Raw genomic sequence first — 5,537 nt, forward strand, 5'->3', positions numbered from 1 at the left:
CATAAAACTTTTTATTATTTAGGATTATTATTTTTTCTGAGTGCCAGAGATGGAATTGTGGTCAAAGACTACAAAGTTTTCCAAGGTCTAAGGGCCAGGCTCACTGACCCTTTCTTTTTTTCTTTCCTGTCTTTTCTGCCCCTGCCCTCCCCACCTTCACTCCTTCCATCCAGTCAGGCCCCCATTGAGAAGTTATCCCCCAACATGCCTTAAAGAATCAGAGTTGCATATCTTGGCCAAGCAGTCAGGGTCCTACAAAAGCTCTTTCCTCTCCTCTTTCTCTCCTCTTTTCCCTTTTTGGGGAATGTGGCATATGGCTCTGGGAGTGATTTCCAATGACTGCCCTTTGGGAACAGGTGGACACTTAGGTGTCCAGTGACTGGGTTTCTAATCCTTGAGTGGCCCCTGATTGTCTAATAGTGGACACTTGCTGGGTTAAGCCTGTGGCTCAAACTGTACTGGTCAGTTTCTCTCCAGCAAATCTGTTGGTTGGAACTGACAGGTGGTTGGTGGGAGTGGTTAGAGCAGAGGCACTAATGGTGGGTCCTGCCTCCTGTGTTCCGCAGGGCCTGGTAGTTGAGCTTGCCCTTGGGTTCTTTAAGGTACTCATAGATATATTGGCATGAACCAAAAGTATCTGAGACAGGTCTCAATTTAGAAGGTTTATATTGCCAAGGCTAAGGATGTGCCTGTGACACAGCCTCAGGAGGTCCTGACTACATGTGCCCAAGGTGGTTGGGATACAGCTTGCTTTTATACATTTTAGGGAGACATGAGACATCAATCAATATGTATAAGATGTACATTGGTTCCATCTGGAAAGGCAGGACAACTTGATGCTGGGGCTTCCAGGTCATAGGTAGATAAGAGACAAATGGTTGCATTCTTTTGAGTCTTTGCTCAGCCTTTCACTGAATATACAATTTACATGTGGGGAAGGGGTGAGGTGGGTGGTAGAGGAATAGTCATTTATGCCTTTGTCTCAGTGGATCTGCATTTTTACATAAACAACAGGGCAGAGGAAGCAATCAGATATTCATTTGTCTCAGGTGAGCAGAGGGATGACTTTGAGTTCTGTCCTTTGTCCCACACCTATGAAGATAAGCTATCCATTTACATTGCCAGGATGAAATTCAACAGAACTGTTTTAGGGTAAAGATCTTGAGGCCCACAAGGAATTTCCTTGTGGGCAAATTGTGAGGGAGGTCTGTAGCTTTTTTATCTTTGTAGCTATCTAATTTAGGAATAAAATAAGAGGTAGGTTTGCCTGATGCAGTTTCCAGCTTGACTCTTCCCTTTGCCTTAGTGATTTTGGTGTCCCAAGATTTATTTTCCTTTCACATTGTTCTGAGACTGGAAGTTCTGCAAGGACAGGGAACTGTCTCTATGGCTTATAGTTTCCAGTGCCCAGGCACTTGATTAATATATTTTTTTTTTTTTCTTGAGATGGAGTCTCGCTCTGTCGCCCAGGCTGGAGTGCAGTGGTGCTATCTCGGCTCACTGCAAGCTCCGCCTCCCGGGTTCACCCCATTCTCCTGCCTCAGCCTCTCCGAGTAGCTGAGACTACAGGCGCCCGCTACCACGCCCGGCTAATTTTTTGTATTTTTAGTAGAGACGGGGTTTCACCATGGTCTCGATCTCCTGACCTCGTGATCCGCCCGCCTCGGCCTCCCAAAGTGCTGGGATTACAAGCGTGAGCCACCGCGCCCAGCCGATTAATATTTGTTGAATGGATGGATAGATGGATGATGGATGACTTGGCCTCTGGAATCAAGAGGCAGTACAGCATAATGGTTGGTATAAATCTAGATGTAGTCAGCTTATGCTGGAATCCTGGCTCTGCCACTGACTAGCCTGGAAGCCTTGGGAAAATTACATGGCCTTAGTATGCATTGGTTTTCTCATCTGTAAAATGGGGATGATAGTAACCTCTCGGGATTGTTGTGAAGACTGAGTTATTAGATATAAACCAACTATTAGATATAAAAGTGCCTTGCACATATTAGGTACTCAATAAACATTGGATACTGTTACTGGCTTAATTAGTCATAATTAGGTTTAGCAAGTAACAGAAAACCCAAAAATAAGCTTACATTTTTCTCTCACCTTCAGGAATCCTAGAGGTGATCAGATTGTTTTCCTCAGCATCAGAGACTGAGGTTTCTCTTTTGTTGCTTTGCCATGTTTGGCTTCCATTCCCAAGGTCGCATCACTGAGCAAGGTGGCTGCTGGGACTCCCATTTACTGAGGCATTCTAGTCAGGAGGAAGGAGGAAAGGCAGAGGAAGGGCTCACCCTTGCTTTTTAAAGATAGTTCCCAGAAGTTGTAGGTGAGCCTCCCACTTGTACCTCTTTGGCCAGAATTTCGCCATACCTAACGGGGGAGGGGAACATTGGGAAATGTAGCCCTTATTCCTGGTGGCTGTATACTCAGGTGAAAACAGAGGGCTCTGCTACACGTGGAGATGGGTGGAATGTATATGGAGCCCAACCAGCTGCTCTGCTATACCTCTTTTTAGAATTTCCCCATCTCTTAAATTCTGGGAGTGTGTCTTGGTTAATTTTGGTTCTGTTTCTCTGGAGAACGCTGACCAATCTGGGCTGCAAAACCTGTAGTTTTTTGATCCAGGGACCACTGCAGCCTCAGCATTTTGCCATTTCTCAAGTTTCTGAAATTCTTTTTTTTGAGACGGAGTCTCACTCTGTTGCCAAGGCTGGAATGGGGTGGCGCAGTTGGCTTATTGCAACCTCCACTTCCCGGATTCAAACGATTCTCCTGCCTCAGCCTCCTGAGCAGCTGGGATTACAGGCACCTGCCACCACACCCGGCTAATTTTTGTATTTTTAGTAGAGACGGGTTTCACCATGTTGGCCAGGCTGGTCTTGAACTCCTGGCCTTAAGTGATCCACTCGCCTTGGCCTCCCAAAGTGCTGAGATTACAGGTGTGAGCCACTGCACTGGCTGTTTCTGAATCTTAACAATGTTCTCTGCAGCTTGCATTGCAAGAACTGGTACTGTCTCCAACAGTACCACCCAGTCTTTAAAGGAAAGATATACAGGTTTCAAACCTGGCTCTACATCACAATCACATAGGGAACTTTAAAAAAAATTACAGAAATTTCAGGCCTCATCTCAGACCTCCTAAATAAAATCTTGGTGGAAAGAGTATGAGGCTCTGAAATCTACATTTTAAAACATATTAATTTAATCTATGGATGATTCTTAATGCACCTTAAAGTTTAAGACACCCTGCTTTAAAGGTTAAAGTATGTAATAAATCTTCATTGGAGGCAATTACCTCTTCTAGTCTAGCCTACTCACTTTCTTTCAAACATATGTATTTTCTTATATTTACTCTTTTGCTTACAGTGATCCCTGACTTAGACTCACTGGCTGTTAGACTTAGAAAGGGTCTTAGGAAGCCAATCCTTTATTTAAGCCTATGGGATTTGAGTTCAGCAAGGTTGAGCAACAGTCCAAGCACACACAGTGATTAGTGGCTATTAGGATTGAAAAGGTATATGGTGACAGCATTTGCTGGGATTATCTTTAAAATCTCCTTCCCCCGAAATTAAGAGGTTATACACAATAAGGGGTTATACACAATTTATTTTGCCAAGTTAGGGCAGTTCCCTCTATAGCCTCCACATGCTCCACCCCATGTCTAGGTATTGGCCTTCAGGGCTGGGTACACTTGCATTCTCTCCATATCCTTTCCCTAGGTGATACTATGTTTCCTTACAACTGCCATATGCTAATGTCTCCCGTCAATAAATATCTGAAGACTTGTGCCCAAAACGACAGATTTGAAAGTGAAATAGATTGGTTGCCATTAGCAATATTTGGGAAAAATTCTGGTCTCTTTGTTGGGGGAGTAAATCTGTAACTCCAGAAAGGAAATAGGAATAAATATTCCATAATGAAGAAATGAATACAGAACAGAAGCTTCTGTGATCCTTGTTCTGCTTTGTGTAGGATTTAAGATTCTTGAAATAGCCAAGTGAATCTGATTTGCTACATTTATACATTTAGGTAATTAATTTACAACAGTTGCTTAAATGCTTAGAAAGGTTTTGCTTTTTAGATTTGTAAGTCTGCCCTATTGGGCATTTAAAATGAGAAAATTAGGCATATTAAATTGATAATTGTAGTTTTAAATGTCTAAGGAAATTTGATTAATTAAGGCAGTAAGTCTTATTAAATGTTAAGGAGGATTGAATCTACTAAACTTAAGAATTAACAGTAATCAAAGAACAAGTGAAAGTGATTGTTCTTATCTTTATACAAGAAATTACTAGATTTAAAATGGAGTAACAAGATTTTGTTCTTATCTTTATACAAGAAATTACTAGATTTAAAATGGAATAACAGCCGGGCGCGGTGGCTCACGCTTGTAATCCCAGCACTTTGGGAGACTGAGGCGGGCGGATCACGAGGTCAGGAGATCGAGACCACAGTGAAACCCCGTCTCTACTAAAAATACAAAAAATTAGCCGGGTGTGGTGGCGGGCGCCTGTAGTCCCAGCTACTCGGAGAGGCTGAGGCAGGAGAATGGCGTGAACCCGGGAGGCAGAGCTTGCAGTGAGCCGAGATTGCGCCACTGCACTCCAGCCTGGGCGACAGAGTGAGACTCCGTCTCAAAAAAATAAAATAAAATAAAATAAAATAAAATGGAATAACAAGATTTGTAAGTTGAACTTAAAGTCTAAGAAAAGCTAGGTTTTTAAATGGACAACTTGAGTTAGTGACTGTAAGATTCCTGTCCATACCCAAACCTACCCCCAGATATTTAAAGCCACAGGTCAATAACTCCCAGTTTTATGGTTCCAGCTGAGACCTCTCCTTTGAGTTCTAGACAGCAACACTTCAGCTCCTTGCTTAAGGTGCTCCAGAGGCATCACAGACCAAGATGTTCAAGTTGAAACATTCTCTGACTCCGAATCCAGACTCCATAAATTGTGCCACCTGTACCTCCTTTGACTCCCTCTCACCACATCCTGAGGCCACTTATCATTGAGGCCATTTTCTTTCTCTCTTTCTTTCTTTTTTTTATATTTTTGAGATGGAGTCTCGCTTTGTTGCCAGGCTGGAGTGCGGTGACACGATCTCGGCTCACTGCAACCTCTGCCTCACAGGTTCAAGCAATTCTCCTGCCTCAGCCTCCTGAGTAGCTGGAATCACAGGCACGTGCCACCATACCCAGCTAATGTTTGTATTTTTAGTAGAGACGGGGTTTCACCATGTTGGCCAGGATGGTCTCGATATCCTGACCTCGTGATCTGCCTGCCTCGGCCTCCCAAAGTGCTGGGATTACAGGTGTGAGCCACCGCGCCTGGCCGAGGCCATTTTCTTCTACCTCCAATAGATATATTTAGAATCTGTCTCTTTTACTTCATTTCCCACAGCTAACAGTCCATTCCAGGCCACCATCATCTTTTGCCTGAAGTGTATAAGCCTCCAACTTGGTCCCTAAACTTCTCTACCCAGTGAGCACTGCACAAACCAGACCATGCTCCGTCCCCATTAAAGCCCCTCAC

This window comes from Symphalangus syndactylus, chromosome 7 (genome assembly GCF_028878055.3).
Source record: "Symphalangus syndactylus isolate Jambi chromosome 7, NHGRI_mSymSyn1-v2.1_pri, whole genome shotgun sequence".
In the NCBI taxonomy this organism is placed as follows: Eukaryota; Metazoa; Chordata; class Mammalia; order Primates; family Hylobatidae; genus Symphalangus; species Symphalangus syndactylus.